Below are 24569 nucleotides of genomic sequence, written 5' to 3'. Positions count from 1 at the left end.
AATACCTTGCTTTGAAGAGTTCAAACTTATCATAGGAGAAGTTTGTGATGTTTAGACACATTTAATTAAGATGACACAGAAGTTAACACCTGACAGAGAGGACCTATAAAAAATAAATTAGAACAGCTCTTCTGCACATGAATCACCCAAGATACTTTAGTCTCTAGGTGCTTTGAAAGTCATATGTGCCATGCGTCTGCTTCCATCATGCACCAGTACAAACAGAAGCTACCCCCACATCTCAAAACCCCATCACCAGAGTGAATAGAAGATGGCACACTGCAAGTTTTTGTTTGTTTTTTTCTTCTTCACATACTAGACAATAGTGTGGTTATCACACCACCTAACTCCTCCTGTCCTTCCCAGTCCCAGTTCCCCAAACTCCCAACTTCAAATACGTATGTTTTAATATGAGCTCAGAGCCCAAAGTTTAGTCCTTTAAGTAAAAAGGGTTCCTTTCTGATGTAAGAGCTGATTGCTCACTGTGAGGATGGAAAGGTGATCTATATTACAGGCATGAAGTATGCACTCTTACAGACGGCAGAAGGAACACAGTTGAGAACTTGCTATACAAAGACCCTATCTCCCAGTCATTTGAAAAGTGGTACATGTCAGTCCCCAGGATTCTACTTTACTACTGCAGATGACTTGCAGTAACAGCAGTAGCCACAGAAAGAGGAAGGGAACAGTTAAAAGTATATCCAACCAACTAGCCACCTTTAGCACCTGCATAAGAAATACAGAGGCAAAACAAAGAATGAACTTCACAAAGTCTAAAGCACATATTGAATCTCAGCACTAGAAACTCCGTTAACTCCCAGCTAGGAAAACAAGTCTTAGCTACAGGGCAGTGCGCAAATACACAGCTGCAGAGCCCATGACTATAGACAAATAAGCATAATTGAGAGTTGAAAGCAGTGTTTTCAGATCAGTAGAGCAAGGATCTTGCTCAATACAAATTTAACAGCACCGGCAGTATGATTCAATGCTCTAGGAAAATAGAGCAGTTTTTCCTCAATGGCACAGTCCACCACACCCAGACCCACTGCACCAGGCAGAACACCCCAGTTTAAGTAATTGAGCCCAATATCAAATGAAAAAAGTTAATGGTTCTCTGTGACATAGAGTTAATGTTGCACACACGGAATAATTAATAACCTACTGAGAATGACTCTGACTAACTGTTGGCACTACTGGGGGAGGAAAATATCCCTTACTATGACTTATCTTTTTAACAAAGACAGCATTGTGTCACTCTGTAGACAGGATCTAAAATTAACCAGCCTCTAGGCTGCCAGTTGTCACTATTTAGTATAAATCTTCTCCTGTTTAAGATCTTGTCTACATTACAAGTTGCTTCATTTCAGCTTGCACTGCTGCAACCGATTAAAGCAAGTTGCAAGAATGTAGTGCATCCATACTAGCTACAGAGGGACACAGTGTAATAAGGCCCTGCACAGTATTCCCTGCTAGCAATGCAGGGCCTGTGGATTGTTGCAATTACCCAACCCTGGCTGCTTTCAGAGCCTGCATGCAGCTAACAGGCAAGTGGCTAGTCAGGTGACAGCCAGTGCTCAAGCAGTCAAAACTGTCACCAAAAGGTGGGCAACAGCATTTTGGGGTTGCATAGGGAAGACTAATTGCACCATTGTCACTGCCCCATTAGCATTTGCTATCTACATGAAAACTGCAAAAGAGCCCCTAGTGGCACTGCAGTGAGTACTCCATGTTACAGTAATCAGTCTTGCTCACAGGAAGGGCAAGCGACCACAAGCATCTGTGTGGTGTTTTACAGGTATGCTAGGGGTTGCAACAGTATTGACAATATGCTTTAGTGCAGAAGAGCTTTCAGAAAGCTTCTCCTCCCAAACCCCATCCAAACTCGGTCAACAACAACTTAGCTAGTCTTGTTCCTACCTCCGCAACATGATCCGTCTTGTTGGGAACTAAAACATTGGGGTCTAGATCAGAAAATTATTGCTCAAGGCAAAAAAGACTAGAAACAAGGATTTTATTCTCCATAACCAGCTCAGTTTCACCCAGAGCGAGAACTCTTTCAATTATCTCACAAGAAAATAAATAAATAAATAAAAACCAACAACAAAAACACCACTTGAGTAGACAAGTTTTTAACATCCTGAGGAGTAACAGCAAGCAGATACACAGACGGATCATATCTCAAGCAAATTTAAAGGAGACAAACCTGCCCTCCCCTACAGCAGAATGACACGTGCACATACATCCAGAAAATGAAGGAGCTTTGCCATCCATTACATTTTTTTTTCCCCATTCTGAATTTCACTGCCACGTACCATGAAAACAAATTTCATGAGTAAAGGCCAGACTCAATGCAGTGCTAACTTTTTTCCATCTTACCACTTTTCTTTTCATGAACGGCAGTGATCAAAAAGCCAAAGGTGAATCACTCTAAAAAGGTAAAACCAGACTTTCACCCAAAACAAGACATTCATTAATATCCTAATAAGTAGGTTCTTGAAATGGACCCAAGCATGGATGGACAAGTTCCACCAAGCGGCATGAATAAGAAATTGATGAGTTTGTAGTGCCAGGCTGGCAATAATTCGATAGGCAACAAAGATCAAAGAACCCTACAGTTTTACACTGAATGAAGACGGTCTTTCACTGCACAAAGAGTAAGAAAATGAGCAAAAAACCATGAAAAAAGTTACATTAAACCCTCATTTGCAGGACTTTAGTTAGAAGGGAAGTATAAAGCTACTTGTAACCAAACTAATCATGATCACCACCACAATTACAACATAGTCCATTTAAAGGATACTAACAAGAGGATTAAACCTGTCCAAAAAAAATACACAGAAATATGGCAGCCAAGCTATTCTGTCCCTGTACTCCCACCAACACAGGAGAAGATTGAACTGGGATTTATATTTCATTCCTTTTATGCTAATAACCTTTGAGAGGATGATGCACAACTTGTACCACGATTTTGCAGCCTCTGTGAGCAGCTTACAGTATATTAAAGGAACACCATAAACAAAGAGAAAAATGGAATATCACTGAAGCTCCCCAACACTTCTTACATAACCAAGATGAGATTAAAGAGTTATTTCTCTCTATTTCTGTTTGTTTACTCTGCCTATCTGACAGTAATGCCTGTCAAGCCCATTTCACTGTATAGTCGGCATCCACTACTGTGGGTAGGTCTTTCACACTGAAATAAGAGAGAGAAAAACATTAACAGAACAGTGTGATTGTAAAACCACAAAGACTGGTGGGGCACTTAAACAGGTGTAGTATCTAAAACTACTTTTAATTTTTTATACCGATTAGACTTCAAGTTGGCAGTGTCCCTCTACTTACCCCGAGATTCATAGGTGTACTTTCCAGTCATGATCCATGCCTAAGGACCTCATGATCTGCAAAGCTTTCTGCTGTCCCAATTACAGCTAAGAGCTGAAGAAGCTACTGTAGCGTTCTGAGTATGCTGAGACCATTGATTACTAGAACTTCTGAGGACTGTCAAAAATCCTTATGAAAAATACCATGAATTTGCCATGGTGACTTAAGTTGAATTTTTAAAACAATGGAAATGCCAATGATTACAACGCAAAAAAATCCTGCATGCAAGGGACAGAACTCAAAGTGCCCTCCCCAAGCACTTCTCTGCCTCCCACTGCTTGTGTTGGGATGGATATGTTCAGATGGCACAAGAACTGAGAGGAACTCTGCTTAGTTATTTTTTATAAAAGTTGTCTTTAAAAGTGTAATTTATGCAGTTTGGAGTTAATGCTGCTTGGACAGATGTTTCTAGACCTTTTCATGTTCTGGCTCTAGCACAAGGCTGCAGTATTTGGGTTGCAAATGCTGCAGGGGAAGATAGGGAATGTTGAAATCCTAAGTGTTTTGAAGAGACACCAAGTTCCCCACACAACAATTTGAGCCTAAGCTACCCAACAATATAGCTCCCTTACATCAAACAGAAAAGTGTCAGTTCCCACTTTTTCCCTGCAGGCAGCTAGCTTGTTTTCTGTTGTAAAGCTAGTTGAATTTTTGGCTGGATTTCAAACTGTAAAAACAAAAAGACGCTACTTAAATAATGCATGAATTGTGACTAAACACAAAAGAGGCATGATTCACACTATAAGACAGAACAGCAGCCCTTAAACAAACAAAAAAAAATAAAACATGACGTGTTAAACTAGTCTGTCTCAACGTTTTATGGATTGGACTGAAGAACTTGGGGATCTATAGGTGAAGGAAGCCTGGAATTACTTCCCAAGAAAGGGGGAAAAATTCATAGGCAGGAATTGTAGACCAAGCATCTCAGAGAGGTGATTAAGAAAAAGCAGAAAGCCTACAAGGAATGGAAGATGGGAGTGACTCCAAGAAAGTACCTATAGGTCAGAACATGTAGGATAAATTAAAACGCCTAAAAGCATGTAATTTCCCCGGTGCAAAGGATCTAAACCATATTAAAAAGGTGTTTTACCAGCTAAATAATGAACATCAAAGAAAGGAAGAAGTTGGACCGCTTAAATACTGAGGATGAGTGAGTACAGATAACTAGGCATGGCTCAAGATAAACCAAGACTTGCTCAGTCGTAATGAGGAGCTTAGGTAAATGGTAGGCTGACAACTATGGATGAGTATGGAGGTAGATATATACACTCGTGAGGTAGATGAGCCAGAACTCGAACAGCTTATGGGACAAAAATCGGGGCCCAGATATATCTTCACAACATAGTTTCGGACGAATGGCACTGAATTGCAAGCCCCATAGCTCAGAATAGTTTAATGAATCTGTTTATAATCAGTTGTGTACGGTATGACTGGATAAATATGCTAACATAGTCCTGGCTGTTAAGATAAGGGAAAAAGAAGGAATATTTGGCAATACAGCTCGTCAGTTCTCGAATCTGTGTATCAGTCTTGGAAATAATTTTGAAAGTAAAATTCAAGACATGAGGTCAATGGTATTGCGGAACAAATAAACATGGTTTATTACATAAAGGTAGATCGAGGCCAAACAACCTGACCCTCCTTCTTGAAAAAGTAACAGAATTATTTAGACAAAGGAACCAGATGATTCTAATTTACCACTCAATTTCAGTAAGCATGTGATACCATTCCACATTGGGAATTAGCTATTTGAAAAATGGATCAATATGAAAATTGAAAGTGGTCAAAAGTAAAGTGAAAAAAACGCTAATGCGTCCTCTTTGGGCATGACATCAAGGAGACAGTAGTATTGCATAAGATAGAGAGGTTAGTAACCATTAACTAGCAAATCATGATGAGACTCATCTGGAATACTAGTGTAAAGGTTTTTTTTCCTGGTCTCCCAGTTTAAACGATGAGCAACTGGTTGAACAAGTTCAGACAGGGCACTAGGATCGATCCGATGGAAGGAAACCATCGGATCATATAGAAGGATACGAAAGCTTCGGCTTGTTTAAGCTCTAACCAATGAAAGAAGGCTGAGGGGAACGATATCATTTCTAGCTCTATAAATAAATCAGAGGATAAGTACGAGGAAGGTTGGAGAATTATGTTAAGCTTCACTCCCAAAGAAAATGGTATAATGATAATCTTGCGCAGAGTTTAGACTTTTGAAATTTAGATTGAAGGTTTTCATAACCCATAGAGAGATGAATGGTAGCAAGAAGATCATATCGCGAGCTTGAAGACTAGCGTTGATAAGTTTATGAGGGGATGGTATATAAGGATAGCCTAATTGCAATTATTCTCTTTGACTACTAGCGGTATAATATGCCAATGGCTTTGATGGGATGTTAGCTGGGTGGGATCTGATTACCAATAATACTGAGTATTTCCTGGTGTCTGGCTGGCGGGTCTTGCCACATGCTCAGGTGTAATGATCACCGTATTTAGAGTCGGGAAGGAATTTTCTCCAGGGCGGATTGCAGAACCCTGGGGTTCTCGCTCCTCTCGCAGATTGGGCACAGTCACGTTTCTTGAAGGTTCTCTGCACCTTGAAGTCTTTATACGCATGATTTGGGACTTTAATGCTCAGACACAGTTGATACAGGAGTGGTGGGTGATTCTGTGGCCTATATTGTGCAGAGCAGGTCAGACAGAGGTCTCATAATGATCTGTCCCTTCTGACTTAAGTCCTATGATTCTATGACATTCCTCAAACAAAGCTTCCAAAGAAGCTAAGTCACAATCAGCCTAACTGCCCTAGTGGTGAGGTTCTGTACTGTCATGTTAGCTCCAGCCACTGAGAGGTGCGGTGTTGAAACGCAGTATAGCTCAGCTCCAAGAATGAGGGAACCTTGGTCACTCAGCCCATAATGCCAAAGTGAGCTCTGGCTAGAGAGATGGTTACTAAAATTTGAGGCCTTGTTTTTGTTTGAGAGTAAAGCGAAGAACCCCAAAGTTTTGCAAGTGAAGGGGTAACTCAGCATTAAGATACTGTACGGAACATTAATCTGCAACAGTGATTCTCAACCCATGGCCTAATCAGCACACAGTTGCAGCACATGTGACATTCTCATGGCTATACAGGTAGTATATATATTGCAGCCCACAAAAAACACCACAGAACTGCATATGCGGCCCACAACGGTAAATAAGTTGAGAATCACTGCCCTGTGCACTCCAGAAGAGAATTTTAACTTGCAACTTCCTTGCCTGAGATAGAGCAATAGAATCTCAACCATTCAAACCCTTTGGACCACACCAAATATGTTGGGATAATCAAAAGTCATGCTGGCAGTCCACTAGAGGGATGGTTCAGTTATTAGAAATACAACTGTACTGGAATATAGGAGTAACACACACACTCGTGGTGCAAATGGCTCCTGAAACAGCTCACAACTCATCTTTCAATCAGTTGTTTTAAAAAGCTATTTTGTCCTGAGGGTGGGGACCAAAGGAACACCATGTAAAACCAGGTGATCTGCTGTTTCAACAAATTCCATTACAACAGCCATCAGTTTTTTTTCTAGTTTTCATTCTTGCAGATTAGCTGTGAACCTTCACATTTAATGACTTCTAATGAAATGAAGATAGGCAGACAGCCTCTCTTCCAGATTCAGAGGAATACAATTAACTGGAAGTTACTTTAAAACTCATTTTTTGAAACTTGAGTAGGCTTCAGGTGCCACACCTGCCTATCAGTGCCACAGCCAACTTCTTATTTGACATTGCTTTATCGTTTTTAATACATTTCTCTCTTCCTCATTGTGCAATAGGCCCGCACAAAGAGCACGAGAAATTGACTAGCTGGCTACAGAGGGGACACAATGAGATTACCAGTATATATAGTACTAAAATACACAAAGTAAAAATAGTGCAGAATATTTCCTCTTATTTGTCTTATCAGTTTCAGTGTTCAATCTTCAGTGTTACTTTTAAGAAGAATAGGCACAAAAATCCAGCCATAAATATGATTTTTAAACTGTTTAACACTTTGGATGCACATCTTCAAGAGCCCTTAAGGCTGCTTGGCCAGCTTCCAGCCTAGGCTCTTAAGGCAGATCGAGAGAGATAGGAAAGAGTCCAGGGCTGCTGGATGGACCAACCCCACCCAACATGCTGCAGCTGGGAGCAAGAATAGCTATTTGAACAAGAGCATGAAGTGATGCAGGCAGCTGGCAAACTGTTGTCAAGAACCAGGGCTAAAAGCAGCAGCTCATGGAAACTGCAAGGGAGAGATCAGGCCCAACCCAACAGATGCAGGCCAGAATCTCTGAGCCACTTTAAGCTGACAGCAGCAGACAAGGGAGGCAGAGAAACTAGTTGTAATATAGTGAACCTAAGGGCCTCTCATGGTACTCCAAATGTAGAGCAGCTGAGCAGAGAACAAACCCGGTGGACTGAAGAACCCAAGAGCGAGAACACCAAGCAGCACTCAGGAAGACATGGATCCATCTATTATGCACTAACCAGGGAGTGTCACTAAGGTCAAACAGAGAAGGGGAGTGCATGTTATGTTATGATTGGAGTTACCACAAACAGCTTCACTTTCAAAGAGCTGGAGTCAGTGAGCATACCCCACTCTTCACTAACAGGAACAGTTTGAAATGAGGTAGAAGGCATGACTATGCATAGCTCAGTAACAATGATCTTTTATTGCAGCAGCTGGCCTGCTTATCTTGGGGGAGAGAAAGTTTCAGGGGTCAATTTGTACAGTAATTTTTAAAATAGGGTTCTGTGAAAGCTGTTTGTAGAACAAGCAAATGTTCCCCTGAAGCATTTGAGACCCAAACATTCCAGTATTAAAGATCTCTGCGTGAAAATGACAATTGATTTTCATTGTTTTTGTCTTGCATTTCTTACAGCACACTGAAAGGGGGCACAGGTAAGTAAACAGGATTTTAAATGATTTAACAACTTAAGAAATGTTGTTAATCACACAGTAGAGAAGTTAGTTTACAACATATGATTTAAGTTGGCAGTGACCCTTTAAAAATCAGTTGCATGCTAATATGGTTATACAGTACTTTTTTCTAAAATGTGCAAACCAAAATTGTAGTTAGTTAATTGTTGCAAGAGTTGTTAGCGACCCTAATATCTACCATAGTGCATTCATAAACTCTTCTACTAGCAGGGATGCAGAACTACTACTCCATAATGCATGTTATGCTATCTTTACATTGTACAAGTCAGAACAGTATCTAGGCTCCAAGTACAGGTGTTTTAAGCTTCTGTATAATTGTGGTAAGCTATAGCAAACTATTTGCTGGGATGGAGGCTGGGTCTTCCAGACCATCTCTGAGTGAGATGGTCCAAGGTCTAGTTACATAAAGGTCTAACACTTGTGGGGGGTCTGGCAGAAATAGATTTAAAGTGCAACCTCTACATTTAAGCAATTAACTGTCTGCTACTTTTACCATCTTTGCTGGATCATTGTAGTTTTGTCATCCTCCCTCTGACACAACACACATCAGTGTGTGTTTGTGCATGGCTGGAGCCACTGGGATCTTGATGGAGAAGTTCTTCTGGCTCCCGTAGGGAAGATGGGGCAGCCAAGCAGCACTCCTCCATTTAAGGATCTCTCTTCATTGCAGAGTTAACAGGTCTAGTTCAGGTGCAAGTGGCCACATTACAAAGCTATACTGAAGCATTCCCATTTAACAGCTTCCACACTGGTGCTGCACTCACCCATGTGAGGCACTGGGATTTCTGAAGGCATATCCTATAGCTCTTCACACTGCAGCAAGTAAGCCACTCAAATTCTTTTCCAGTGAACTGTAAGAGAACTTGTCTTTCCTTTTGGGAACCTGGGGGAATTATGGGAAGGTGCTGGAGGATTACTACTACTTTTAATGCCGGCTAAACCATGAAACTATAAAATGGACTGGTTACCAGCTCAAGTGCTTGCAGCACACTGGCTTTTTACCCAGAAAGGGCCAGCTAGCTCAGGTGTAAAATACCACTATCAACTGAGATTTTTTGTGTATGCAGATAGGAGTCTGGTTATAGGCAACACCTGAGTAAGAGCCTAAGTTAACTCTGCAATGAAGACAAGCCTTTAAGTATCTAGTAACCTAAAGATAACCTTGTATTTCACACTGTACTGATATTTGGAGGAGAAGTACACACAAATGATGTGCTGTACCTAAACAGTTGGTCAGAGGTAATCTTGTTGGAATAGCAATCTGAATTTATTAGTGTTCATTCAAGCGCTTAGGATTCCTAATTATTAGATACTCACAAGAATGGATTGTGAGGCCTCTTTTTGGCAAGTGCATTTTGTTTTATTGTGCAATGGTCCTTCTGTTCTCTGCCTTCAACTCATCTCTGCTCAGGAGAAGCCATGATTGCATGTTCTCATAAGCAGAGAGAACAGCTGGCAGGCAGGATTCCTGCAGCACCTGGACCAACTTCTGCCCTGTCACATAAGAGAGGCCAGTTCAGGGGGTGGGGAGTGGGGTATTTGATTTTTTTAATTAGTATGTGTCCAGATATATGAATACATGTGCTTTCAGGTAAGACAGACATAGGATTTCACATCCTTACTCAGAACTGAAATAAGGATAACTAGCTAGTGGCCATCTCAGAAGTGTTCTGTATTTTACACTACTCTTTTCTGAGGTCTCTCTGCTTTAAGTACTCTACCACTAATTAAAAAGCCCATAAAAGACAAAATGAATTCTCTGCTGACAGGCTAAAACACTTTGAAGGCAGGCATTGCACATCTGTGTTTCAGTTCTACAGATGACATGCAGACCACCAGTTAGAATCCAGCAGTTTCATCTAGTCAAAAATAAATGCTCTGCAAATATAAGGGTCACTATGGATGAAACTAAGAAGGTTTGGCTGCAGCCTGTGCAAATTTGGTTTGGACAAATTATTTCTTTTGCCTTTGTTTTTGAATCCCAAACCTCTCAGTCTCTCACACATGTGAAATGCCAAATGGAATATGTTTTCATCTAGTAAAGTGCAAAAATACTGCAAGGGGACTTATAATTGTATTTCATCAAACAGCATAGTACCTGTATGGATCAGTGAGCAGAGCCACAAATAAAAACAAAATCTGTTGAGTGCTCTGTTGATGTGGTAAGACTACATTCTAATAATTGCAAGCCTACTTATACAACAACTGATCGAAAGGGATACCCATTACTACACAGTTTAGCTTGACCTACTACACTACAATTCCAATGTATGCTGTAGATGGTACTTTAACTGTGTTCTGTAGCAGAGCTAAAAACCTATGAATCTTGCCAGTTTCCCTCATCTGCTGCTGAAAACCCTACAAGCAGCAGCAGAATAGAAAATCTTATGCAGCTGCAGGCTCTCTGTGTAGGGGGGAAAAAAGGGAAGGGAATATTTATTTTTCTCCCTTTCAGTTACACAGCTGCAGCTGCCTCTTCTCCCTCCCTCTTCCCCCCCCCCCCCATTGCAGGAGTCCTTTGAAACAACAGAAGACTGAGGTTGACAACTCTCTGGTCAGCTTCCCTGTTCTCCTCCATGTAGGTGTGAACATTAGAGTTTGTCAGTTTCACTCAGGTAGCCAGCTTAACCCCCTTCATCACCAGGGAAAGTTTTGTATTAGAGCCTGGGTAAATGCATGTTTTCAAATCCTGGTTCAGTGTTAGTCTTTATGCACCTTATTAAGCAAAAGTGACCTGCAAGAAGCCCTGGAAAGCTGTTATTTTTCTCTCACATCAAAACCAAAAGTGAATCGGTTCTTAGGAATGTTACCTAGTGGCTAAGTTCAATTTCCAGCTCTGCAATGGTTTTTCGATGCCTTTGGGAAGTCACAACCTGTGTCTCACTTGCCTCTGACTGAGAAATGGGAACAATACTGGCCACCTCCCCGTACTGAGAATTTGTTAGTGTTTATAAAGCACTTTCAGGTCCTCGAATAGCATGTGCTACAAAAACAGACTAGGTTCACTGGAAGTCACTTTACAGCAAAGTTTCTTATCACATGTGATTCAAAGAATGAATGGAATCTATAGTAGGTAGAAGTGTTTCTGAATTATAGTGCACAGAAGCATCAAGTCAGACCTCTACAGCCCTTTGTTAAAAGCTCATTAAAACCAATGTTAATTCACCAAAAACTTGTTTTGGACTACAGTTGCTCAGCCAACCTACAGAAGTGAGAAGTTGGTGTGAATGAGAATGAGTAATACAGTGCCTGTCTTCAGAAACCAACTTAAAGTATCATACATCACAGTGATCTTCAGAGCCCAAGCAGCTGGCTACAACTTTGACTTATCACCTTTCTCACAGCTCAGGTTATAAATAATGACAATGACAAACCGTAAAGACTGCCTTAACATGACTGACAAGCATCATGGACACTGAAATGTCAGATTTTCATGAAGACAGAGGCCAGAACCCATGCTCAATTTACATTTCCCCTGGCTGAGCAGTGCAATTAGAGAACTCTTAAAGAGAATAACCCAGCTGAACCATTGCAGTAGTAGCTCTGCCACCCCCAGTTAACCACCTCTCATTCTCACAACCACCTTCAAGTGCCTCTCTTAGCAGAAGACTGACCCTGTATGCCAGCTGTCTGAAGCTAGCTATCTTGGCAGGAGACAGAAACAGACATAGGAGCATCATCCCTCAGTGTAATTTGTTACTTATTCCCTAAATTCAATACTTTCTCCATTTAAATGGGCATTTATAATGCCTCTTGCATGCGGAAACAAGAGTTGTTAGTGCGTCAACAGCACATAAAACAGCCTAGGAGAGGGAACCCTGACAGGTACAAATATTAACTGTCCTTTAAAAATAGTTAACATTCAGTGCAGCAAAAACACTGAATCTTTCATAATTGGAATGGGTTAGAAACTTGGGCTGATCACTATCAAGTTTTCAGGACCAGTACGGCTTTCTAGGTATTGGACCAGGACCAGCGATCAGTCTCAAAATTCCACACTTAGGATATTGCCAGATAAATCAGCATGGAAGACAGAATTCTATAAGAGCAATGCAAGAGTTCCAACAACTGAAAACAAAGTAATTTCAGCTCCACATCTGTGACTCAGATTCACATAAAGCATTCCATATTCTCTATGCGGCAATACTTCAGGAAATATGTCAAGTTATGGATAACCTGAACATGTTAACTGTACATTGCTTTGCTCATTAGTTTCAGCCAGTTGCTTAACATTTTACTGTAGTCCTCAGTTGAGTTAGTTTTTCAAATTAGTATTACAGATAGATACTTGTCATCAGGAGACAGCTGACCCAATGAATTACGTCTGCACTATAAGAACTATCATGTCAATACATAACTAAAGCTTGATCATATGGGCTAATAGATAAATAGCTTCCCAAATAAGTTGTATATTCCATGGCTTCTACTGCCCATGTTCTTACTGTAAATAGCAAGCAATCTATCAGAGTCTGTATAACTCCCACTTACAGTAACTGAAGTTATGTGTAGTAACTTCAGAATACATAACCCCCCCACGCCCACAGTCAAAAGGCCACTAGTTTAGTGAATGCCCATCTTTGTTAGTTGCCTGGAGAAGAAAGTCTAACATGATTTCACAACACAAGTCCACTTCTCTGACTTATCATTTAAGCCAAAACTTAAAAGCTTTCCAGATGGAGTCCACATGCAACACATTTCTGACTGGAGAAATATTAGCACAGTTCCAAGTCCCCTGAAAAGAACACAGCTGTCACAAACGTCTGTCCCAGATCTGGACTTTAGCGTACAAAATCTGAGCATTTACTGTGAACCTTCCCCAAGCTTATACCCAGCTTGGGTCTATCTCGCTGCCACCAACTAGGACTATTGGGGTTCCTAGTTACCCCCGAGTCACCCCAACCTTTCCCTGGGGGACCCCCAAGACCCAGAACCCTGGGTCTCCCTCTCTCCTCTCCCAGCTTCCCCCTCTTCCCTGGGTTAGGCCGGTGCGAGACTAAACTTTCAGGTCCCTTGAATGCCAAACCAGAGAGCTATTTTAACTCCCTGCGAGGCTAGGAACAATCAAGCTATCTATGACCGCGTAACACACCGGGAGGATTCACCCCTCCCTAGCTCCGTAGCCGGTAACTACCGAGAAAAACCTTTTTTTGCATCTTCTTAACAAGAACAGAGTTTTCTTTCTTCTCTTTCTCCGAGCCTGTTTCTGCCCTTGGGAACATAGGAAATTAACCCCAGCTGGTCTTATCTCCCCCCCCCCCCCCTTGCTGTCACAGATGTACAGAGCTCTTGGCACAAAATTCCTTTCCCCTTTGCCTCAATAGGAAAAGAACTTCCACAAGTTTTAGAAGAAAACTTATATATAAAAGAAAGAAAATACAGACATATTTTGCATTAAGAACACTCAATACAGCTTGCTTATAGAAAATATGAACAAACAGTCTGATTTAAAGATGACTGAATTAAACCGATCAGCAAATCAAACATACATGTAAATACAACACAGCATATATAACCAGCCCTATTTCTTTTTTCTTTTGTACTTCACAGATGTTAGGAGAACTTTGAAAATAAGATGGAATGGTAGAAGAAAAGCTTCGTTTACCACAGCCGAAGGAAACAACAAAGACCCTCAGTTATAACAAATTCCCGCCGCCTGACTTTTAAACAATCCAGTTCTCTGATTGGTCCTCTGGTCAGGTGTTTGGTTCCCTTTGTTCACCCTTTACAGGCAAAAGAAAATTAACCCTTACCTTACCTATCTACTTATGACAACAGCCTACTACAAGCACTGAAACCCATTAATGTACAGGAGTTAGCCTGCACTATTACACTGAAAGCTACTCAAAATGTCAAGAGTATTTTTCTAGATGCACATTTCAAACTAATGAATGGGAGTTTCTTCCAGACTCTGAAAACACCAACAAGGCCTCACTTCCTCTCTACTTTGGTGTTTGTGCTGTTTATTCTTATCAATCAGCTACTGGCCACTTCGCAACACTTCCCGTCTCCTTTCAGTTGTTTCTCTAACTCATCCTTCAATATCAGTTATTTTAACCCTAATACAAGTCATCTACTTTTGCCACTTAGAGATTATTATAACATACAGTGCATGTCCAACTACAAGACAGTGCTAAACATGAGACTATCGGTCATGTCTGTCAGACACCATTCTAGCACCTACCCCATTTCCAGACAAGACACAGCATCAGCCTGCTGTGGAATTTATAGCACCAAAAGAGTTTCTGAAATATAAGTCTAAGGGTATGTTCACACTACCTGCCAGATGGGCGGGCAGCAATCGATCCAGCGGGGTTGATTTAACATGTCTAATCTAGACACGATAAATCAATCCCTGAGCACTCTCTCATCAACTCCTGTACTCCACCACCTCGAGAGCCACAGGCAGAGTTGATGGGGGAGTGGCAGCAGTCGACTCAGCGCAGGGAAGAGCTCGCAGCTATGTTATTCATGTAGCTGAAGTTGTGTAACTTAGATCAATTCCCCCCCCCAGTGTAGACCAAGGCAAAGATGGAAAGCAAGCCACAGGCTCTTTGTTCTGTGTTCATAAGCCCCTAGCACAAAGGAACCCTAGTCACGGATGACAACCAAGTCGTTACAATAAATAAATAGTAACAATGCCCTGTTGTAAGCAATAATACATCCCACCCTTCCTCACCCCCCCACCCGGCACACTTTTAAAAGCACCCACTTGCACTCATTTATTTAGCTTTCTAACAGTGATCAGCTTGACCAAAAATCATATCCCACTCACAAAAAAGACTTTAAATAATGCTTTGCATCAACAGCGGAGGGCAGCATCACTACACAGTATGGACTGAACCAAGCCATTACGGTTCTTCCACTGAAAATGGGTCCAAATCTTTTGCCAAGTGTTTGTAACCTCCTGTTGAGCAGAACTGCTTGTCAATATCTAGTCTCATTATTAAGACTAAGATTTTGTCATGGGTATTTCTATAAATGTCACAGACAGGACGCAGGCAATGAACAATAAATAACGGAAGCCTGAGCCCTGCCATGCGTGGGGCTGAGAGCCTGAACCCTGCCATGTGTGGGGCTGAAGCCAGAGCCAAAGTAGTCATGGAGATCGGTTAAAGTCACAGAATCCATGACCAAATCATATCCTTACTCATTATTCAGACACCCAGCAAATAAAACCCATTAAGATGTTTATTACGTAATACGGAAAGGCCCACTGAAGCAAGCAGGATTTTGCATAGCAACAGTACTACAGACAGAATTTTTACATTGACTATAGTATTGCAGGGATAACATCTTTAAAGTTGGCCCTGCAGTTTTGCTATTACCACAGAATAAGGATCCTGCCCTGCAGCTAGTACCCCTCCCCTTCCTTCCCCACGTGGCACTATACAACTGTTCAAGAGCAGCAGCCAAAGATTTGAGTCAGTGGATATCCATTCCGTTCCCACACAGCTACTGAAGATTCCAGGGGACAAAAGGGAAAGTACAAACATCAGTTCCTCCACCAGCAGAGTGAGGCATAAGAGACAGCCTTCTAGGCAGGGGCGTAAGATATATCTTGTTACTCTGTCTAGCCACTGAGGCCAATCTTCTCTAAGAGAGCTATGACTAGGACCATACCAAATTCATAGCCCATTCCAGTCATTTTCACAGTCATAGGATTTTAAAAATAGTAAAAATTTCATTATTTCAGCTCTTTAAATCTGAAATTTCACGGTGTTGTAATTGTAGAGGCCCTGATATAGAAAGGAGTTGTGGGGGGTTGCAACGTTAATGTAGCGGGGTTGCAGTACTGCTACCCTTACTTCTGCGTTGCTGCAGGTGTCAGCACTGCCTTCAGAGCTGGGCAGCTGGAGAGTGGTGGTGGATGCTGGTTGGGAGCCCAGCTCTGAACGCAGAGCCACCGCCAGTAGCAGCACAGAAGTAAAGATGGCATGGTATGGTACGGCCACCCTTACTTCTGCACTGCTGCTGGCATGGCGCAGCCTTCAGAGCTGGGCGCCTGGCCAACAGCCACCACTCTCCGGCCACCCAACTCTAAAGGCAGTGCAAAAGTAAGAGTGGTAATACCGCGACCCCCCCTAAAATAACCTTGTGACACTCTCCCCCCAACTCTCTTTTGGGGCAGGACCCCCAATTTGAGACACTCTTGTCTCCCCTGTGAAATCTGTATTGTATAGGGTAAAAGCACACAAAAGACCAGCTTTCACGGTTCATGATGTGTTTTCCATGGCTGTGAATTTGGTAGGGCCCTAGCTATGACTGTCAAGCTTCTACACACTGCAGTGTCTGAGGAAGGGCAGGAACCACTGAACAGAGGACACTTAAAGAACCAAGACTCTAAGATGGGGAAAGAGTGAAGAAAGACATGAAAACAGAGGCAAATTGCTTCATTTTGGCATGAAGATCATCAGCTTCTTTCAGCTATCAAGCTAACTATCGCAGCTATTTGGATCAGAGAAGAAACATTCAGAAACATGACCACCACCTACTTGAAAGAGTCCAAGTGAAAGACAGCAATAAATTAAGTCATAGCCCTGTAGTATTTCGCTCTTACTTCTAGTAAAGAATGTGAGAGTGGATGAACATACCTTTTGGTTTCTTTACATAAAATGAGAAGTATCAGATTGACAAGTAAGACACAAAACTTTGTTTAAAAAGTTGAAATTTGACCCAGTTTTGACAAAATACAAAAGCTGAAGAGAAAAATGGACTGTTTACTTTTTTGTACTGTAGGCAGATCTATTTTAAGATTTATAAATAAAAGATTGGAGCTAATCTACATATAGTCTCAGCACATGCCACTTTTCAGACATTTACTATATACAAGTGAAGAGAGACAGTCATTAAGGTGGGGGGTTTCAAAAGGTACAAGTGACAGGTAAGGGCCCAACTGTCATTAGCATTTTTGCAAAATCTGCTGCAGAACTCCTCAGAAAGATGGCTCACAGTAGTAAAGCTGGCAAACCTATATTACTGCTTTCCAGAAACACCAAGTGTCTTCAACGCTGTACCAACACAAGTGGTCTAATCCTGAAAAGCTTACACTCTAAAAACGGCAGGTGTTATAATATACCAGATTAAATATACCACAATGTAGATGCATTTTTGAAAACAGTTCTCCCTCATTCCTGCTGGAAATCAGTTATAAGTCTAGTTCCAATTTTCACTGCTTTAGGTACCAACCAAAGAAGGGTCTGACTTTAAAATACAAAGCTTCAAGTTACCTTGGGAATGTGACTCTCTTTTGAAATCTTGACCTTGCCCACAATCATTTGTCTACAAGAGGTGTAGTTCCAATGGTAGCAACTGCAGAAAAAAGTTGGCACAGGCCAAAAACAATCATTTTCACCATGGTATCATTGATTACCATGTGGCAGAGCTGCTTGTGTCTCATACCACTTGGCACTTCACTTCCACAACCGCTGTCTCACTCATGGAGCTAGCACTTGAACCAATGGCTCCCTTTAAATAAGAGCCGCAAGGAGCAGTCAGGTTTTGTGGTTCAAAATATAAGCTCCTTCAACCCCCAAGCTTCCTACTCAGCCCGAAGCGTCGGTTCCACAACAGGAAATGAGGCGAACTTTCGGTCACTCCCGTGAGCTGTTCCAGGCCCGAGGCTGGCGTGCTGCTCTAGTGGTTCAGAAGGTAAACACGCAGCACGGCCTAGCCGAGGCCAAGCTGGGCAAAGCGGCCCACAGCCAGGGGGGCTCTTAGCTCGCTTCGTGCCGCCAGCGGCCAACGAACAGTCGCAGATCGGAGGCGCTGAGGCAAATTCGCCTCAGCGACTGTAGCCAGAGCAGCGTCTCGGGTCCCGGGCTTGGAGGCGAATGAGCAGGTCCTGCCCTGCTGAGGGGCATCGCGTCTATTACAGAGGCGCTACACAGCAGGAGGCGGCTCCCCCCGCGGGCCGGGCTAGAAAGGCTGTGACCCCCCCAAGCCGGGCTAGAGGCAGGAGCTGCTCCTCCCCCAGCCGCTGGCAGCTCCGGCCCCGAAGGAGACGCAAACACCGCCGCAGTCACTTTGCCCAGCGGCACGGGCCCCGCCGGGGCACAGCGCCTCCTTCCCCTGCCCCCGGGCGGGCGGGCGGGCGGGACTTGCCCAAGGTCACAGGGCGAGCCAGGGGCAGTGCCGGGCATGGAACCCAGGCCGCGGCCACCGCCACCTCGCTCCCTGCCCTGGGCCCAGCCCTGGCCTTTCCCGCGGCTGGGGGTGGGGGGGGTGACGGGGGGGGTGATACGCCACGGGGAGGGGGCGGAGGAGGCCAGCCCGGAGCCGCCGGGGCCAGGCCCTGCCCAGCGGCGGGGTTACTCACCAGCTCCTAGGCCGCTCGCCTCCCCGGGCCGCTCCGTCCGACCCTCACCTCCCCCGACCCCCGCTTCATTTAGCCGCCGCGGCCAGGCAGGGTCCTTGCCTCCTTCCGGCCCGCGCTGCGCCTGCGCCGGCTGGACGCGCCGCGCCACGTGACCGCGCCTTCCCCCGACCATAGAGAGGAGAGGAGAGGAGAGGAGAGGACGCAGGGAGGGGCCCGTCTCCGGGAGCGCACCATAGAGATGGCTCGGGCTGGTCCTCCCGCACCCCCCCCTATCTGCGGGGCCTGAAGGGCCGGGATGGATTTGGGGGGAGGGATTCGGGGCAGACCCAGGCTGGGAAGCGGGTGGGGGAAGAGCCACACCCCAGTACAGCCCTGGGCGCCCAGCGTGAGGGGGAACTGGGGCTGGAGAACAGAGCCCAGCGATGGGGTGGGATGGCAGCGCCCCAGGTGACGGGCCATCCTGGGCTGAAGCAGGAGCATGGGGCGAGGGAACATCTGGAGCCAGGATGGCTGAGCCCATGGAGCCAGGGGATGCAGGGGCAGCCTGGCCTCATGGCTTCAAGCTGGCCAGCAGAGCCCTGATAAGGCTGACACAGCCCATTGAATGGTCTTCCAATGTCCCATAAATTTCCTCTTAGTAATGGGCCAGGGCGACTGCAAGATCCAGATATAGCCACCTGAGATATAAGGACGGAAACAGTTCACAGTAACGCTCAGGGGCTGGTCAAGACCCCTGACTCACTTCTTCCTCAAGGTTGGACCTAGCCCTCATGCCCTGGAAGCCCTTCACCCCCACTGAACAGAGGTTCAGTTCCTGGTTGAATACAGGTTATTGCTAGGTGCTAGCCTTCTGTCTCAACCACCCAGACCTGTCATAACCATCTGAGGAGCTGTTCCCTTTGGACTGGCTAGAAGTGATCATATCTACTCCTATGAAAACAATACAAATGTGAATATAAGTACTGTATTATACTAGTGTGTGCTTACTGAAACAGTACAATACTGGGGTAAATCACAGTGACTTTAAAACAACTGAAGATGGTAATTTTATATCAGGTAACAAAGATCAAAGAAAATAAAACAAACTAAAATAAAAGAGGAGCAATCAGTTTCTAGGAGGTCAATACACTAGGGAAATAATACAGTTCTGTTCCATTCCATCCTCTGGGCTCTATTCTTCCACCCCCCCTTCCCATTCCCTTCCCATGGCGAGCTTGAGCAAGTCACTCCACTGCTCGGTACCTCCATCTTTTAATCTGTAAAAGGGATTAACACTGACCGCTATAAAACGCTTTGCAATCTACTGAGGAAAAGCGCTATATAAGGCCTAGTCATAATTACATATAAACCACGGAAATGCATAGCAAATGACATTGCTACAACAAAGTACAAAAACACTAACTAGTAGGTAACTTTTGACTCCATAAGCTGAAGGTGATTCTGAATTAGCTTTCTAGTTCTCTAGCTATTTATGTTGCTCACATCACTACAGTATCTGAATGACTCATATTGAACCCAATATAAATAACTGACTCAATTAAGATGACAGAAAGAACCTGTTCTACAGATTTCTTACCTGTAGAAGAAATAAACCTAAGCCCATAGCCCTGCTATAGAGAAGCATTTTGTATTTACATACAAACAAAACATAAAATGCTGGTTATAAGGCAACCACTGTGCCACTCCCATCACATAAAAAACTGCCACCTACTGGGCTTTAATAAAAGGACTATGATAAAATTGTCAGCACCCTCATGAACGCTTCTATTACAGCCTTTCCTACAACTCTTGGAGGCTGGAAAAGTCTGATCTACATGCCCAGGACATTTGAAGCGGTCTCTGAACTGCTAATGTGCAACAAAGCACGCGTAACCAGCAAAAAGACAAGTCATGCCTGTCATGGTTCCTGATTTCCTATAAGTTAGTCATGCCGCCAATAGACAAAAATGGTTTCAAGTGGATAAAAATCAGAATCCTAACATTTGTACTCCGTTTGCCCAGGTCTGCATGACCATGCAAGACAGTGAAGAATAAGCTCCTGGAATGTAACATACCCGTGAATGGATCAAGTAAGGAGTCCTGGTTCACTCTCCACCCCAGATGAAACTAACATCTGACTGACAAATTTTTCACTTCTGGATCACTCTATTCCAGATCTTAAATGTGCAGTAACCAGTAAAAATCAACACAATTGCTGAAAGCAACATAGTCCACAACCCACTGGTCTGAAGTCAGAAAAGATTTGCTGTAAGTACAGTCAAGCACTGTGGCCCTTATGGAAAGAAGATCAGTATGTTGAGGCAAGGAGCCAGGTGACACAGCACAAACCTTCCAATTAGAAATTCATACAAAGTGCAGTGCAACAGAAAATGCAGTTTCAAAAAGGTTCACCACATAGAGACTGACTCAAAGATGAAAAGAGGAGGAAACATTTATATATACTGTACACATCGTCAGGCTGGAATTTATTATTTGTATTCCGACAATGCTCATGGGCTGCAGTCAGGGATTGGGGGTCCATCATACAAGATGCAGTACAAACAAATAATAGAAAAGACAGTCCTTGCTCTTAAGAGTTTACATTAATGACAAGGCGGCAGGTGGATGCAGCAAACAAATGGGTAAAATTGGGAGGGAAACCACATAGCAGTAATATGAGCATGTTACTGCCTAAACTAACAGTTTGACAGGCACAAGTATGAAATTTCTGATTGATTTAGAGGCAGCTGTAAATCTGGTAGATGGCCATGCTATGTCCAGCTGGAGGATAAGAATAAACTAGTGTCAAACAAATCCATAAATAAAAATAAAGATTTTAGAGTATGGAAATCGTAAGCTACTATCCAGGCTGGGCTTATTCAAAATAAAAGTGACAGTTTTGTGGCTGATCTTCTCTATATTTAACAAGGCAAAAATCATCAGGAACAGAGCAAGTGCAAGGATGTTTCATGTCCTAGGCAAAACTTCCACCTTGCACCCCCACCCCAAGCCCTGTGGCAGTCCTCCGCCCTAAGATGCCCCACTGGGCAGCTTCTCCCTCCCCTTGCAGCAGCTCCCCCCTCCCTCCTGAAGTGCCCCCCCACAGCAGCTCCCCACTCCCCTACCACCCTGAGGCACCCCCTCTCCTCCCCGCGGCAGCTCCCCCCGGCCTGGGGAGCCGTGCAGCAGCTCCCCGCCCCAGCTCACCTCTGCTCCGCCTCCTCCCCGACTTGCTGCAGGCAGCCCTCCCCATGCCTCCCTGCCCCAGGTCCCTCCACCTAAATGCCGACGATGACTGGGGCGGCCAAAGATCCAGCCACCGCGGTCACTGCCGAACAGGAGCAGCGACAGGGTTTTTGGCGCCCTAGGCGGGGGTCCTTCCGCACTCCCGGTTGTTGGCAGCAATTCTGTGGCAGCGGCAGGGGGGTCCTTCCGCACTCCCAGTCTTCGGGGTACTTCGGCGGCAGGTCCCGGAGCAAATGAAGGACCCGCCGCAGAAGACTCGGAGTGCGGAAGGACCCCCTGCCGCCCCTCCCAGATCCTGGCGCCCTAGGCGACCGCCTGGGTTGCCTAAATGGAAGCGCCGGCCCTGCCCCCGTAGGACCCACAATGCCACCCCCCAAATGCTAGGCAGTCGCCTAACAGGTTGCACCAGCCCTGATTCAGGAAACCTGCTTGAATACAGTCAATGCCATTAACAACAGGTCCAGGGGATCACGGACTTATCCAAGCCTGCCCAGTGGAACCCTGTCAGATGTCAAAACATATTCTCAGATGGAAAGAACCACTGACTATGCTGAAGGTAGAAGAATTGTTTCATTGACACTTGAATGGAAATTCACTGAGCGTTGTTACTGATCAGTAAGCCTTGGTGACCCTATTTAGAAATCCTAAAGCTACAGAACTGAAGGAGGAAACTAGTTTGCTGTGGGACATGCAGCTGGAAAGACCACCCCTTTCCCTACACTCTTGTCTCCAAAGTTTATTATTATTTATTTGTATTACTGGAGCACCTAAGAGCCCCAGCAGTCACAGACCAGGCCCCATTGTGCTAGGCGTAGTACAAAGAGACAGCCCCTGTCCCAGCTAGCACCATGCCACGGCATTTAGTTAAAATGTTTTAAAAATACATGTCCAAGCTTATTACAATGGCAGGCGGCGTATTCATAGGTATTGCAATCTGAGGAACTAGCTGTTTTATTAGTTGAACCTTTTATTTTTCTTTCACCTGTCATTTATCGCAGTAACCTTTAAATAAAAAAAAAGAAATTCAAGAAGCTGAAAAAATATTTTTTCCTGTAAATCAAGTGATGTGCAAATTGCATTTGCACATGGAAGTCTCAGTGCAACTCTACTACATCCCTATGTGGCATCAGATATTACTAGGTAGCTGTTTCCTGGAAAATTTTCACAATAGAGTGTTTTCACTGAGATTAAACTTGAAGCAGGACTGGTAGGAGCTAGGTTGCACTGGACTATCCTGTAAAACTCTCTTCAGTCAATCAAGTATTAAAGAGCAGCACTGGGGGGTTTATTAATTAGTGAGGGCTAAATGCTGGCTTTTCCAGTGAAAGGTACACTGGAGAGGTGCAGATGGACCGTGCCGCAGAAGGAGCCCCCAGGAAAAAGCCTGATTGACTCAGCCAAAATTCCTTCTGTGGCTCCTAAGGGAACTTGGGCAGAAGGTGCTCACTCCATACCTGGATAACTCTGCTGGCTATTGTGGAGGGGATAGAGGGACTCCACTATGGCTCTCCCTTGCCCCTGCCTCTCCCTGCAACCCTTTGGGTAGCTAGTAAAGGTGGCACTGCTAGCAGGGCCTATGCTGCTCAATGGGACCATACTTAGTCCCTGCACAGGGGTGCAAGTGCCAGTGGGAGACTTCTTGTAGCCTCTCCCCCATTCTGTGCAACCACTGGTGGCTGGGCACAGTCTGGCCCATAGGGTTTTTATGGCACTGTAAAATTAAAAAAAGCAACAAATCGAAACATATATATAAATTTCCTGCCCCTAGAGGCTCTGGGCCAAGTTACTTTCTCAGATCTACAGGGTATCCCCTTTTGGCTTCATTCCCACTCTCAGTCTGTCTGACAACGAGATCTGCACACACATCATTCTAGGTGCAGATTTGCAGCTGAGTATGACCTCTCTTCTTTCCTCAGCTCCTTTTTCAGTTCTTTGTCTCCTTCTCTCATTCCACTCAGATTGGGGTGGGTGCCATCTTCCATTATATGTGCACAATGCTGCCCTGGCCCCTGACTGGAGGCTACCACAATGGAAATTATAAAAAATAAATTCCTTCCCTCCATTTCTCTCTCTCCATTTCCTTTCTAATTCATAAGAACAGCCATATGGGGTCAGACCAAAGGTCCATCTAAGCCCAGTATCCTGTCTGCCGACAGTGGCCAATGCCAGATGCCCCAGAGAGAATGAACAGAACAGGTAATCATCAAGTGATCCATCACCTGTCGCCCATTCCCAGCTTCCGGCAAACAGAGGCTAGAGACACCATCCCTGCCCATCCTGGCTAATAGCCATTGACGGACCTATCCTCCATGAATTTATCTAGTTCTTTTTTGAACCCTGTTATAGTCTTGGCCTTCCCAACATCCTCTGGCAAGGAGTTCCACAGGTTGACTGTGCGTTGTTTGTTTTAAACCTGTTGCCTATTAATTTAATTTGGTGGCCCCTAGTAAACAACACTTCCTTATTTACTTTCTTCACACCAGTCATGATTTTATAAACCTTTATCATATCCCCACTTAGTCATCTCTCTTCCAAGCTGAAAAGTCTCAGTCTTATTAACCTCTTTTCATACGCAGCCGTTCCATACCCCTAATCATTTTTGTTGCCCTTTTCTGAACCTTTTCCAATTCCAATATATGTTTTTTGAGATGGGATCTAAATTAGCTGTGACCACTCGAGAGA

At 44.1% G+C, this 24569-nt stretch overlaps 1 protein-coding gene across 5 annotated transcripts in view; it reads right to left on the bottom strand.

Annotated features, from left to right (window-relative positions):
• Positions 1–18805, bottom strand: part of RNF216 (ring finger protein 216) — a 121736-nt gene extending 102931 nt beyond the window's left edge. For 2 of the 5 annotated variants that reach the window (XM_032767767.2, XM_075069173.1), the window contains exon 1: positions 17575–18263. The gene's annotated coding sequence lies outside the window, so the exon portion shown is untranslated. Of the gene's footprint in view, positions 1–17574; positions 18264–18662 lie in introns of those variants that run through there. The other 3 variants (XM_075069172.1, XM_032767765.2, XM_032767768.2) reach the window with 3 other exon arrangements.
• Between the last annotated feature and the right edge of the window lie 5764 nt (positions 18806–24569).

Source organism: Chelonoidis abingdonii, chromosome 9 (genome assembly GCF_003597395.2).
Source record: "Chelonoidis abingdonii isolate Lonesome George chromosome 9, CheloAbing_2.0, whole genome shotgun sequence".
In the NCBI taxonomy this organism is placed as follows: Eukaryota; Metazoa; Chordata; order Testudines; family Testudinidae; genus Chelonoidis; species Chelonoidis abingdonii.
The sequence above is the reverse complement of the archived record's forward strand: the minus strand, read 5'-3'. Positions and strand labels throughout refer to the sequence as shown.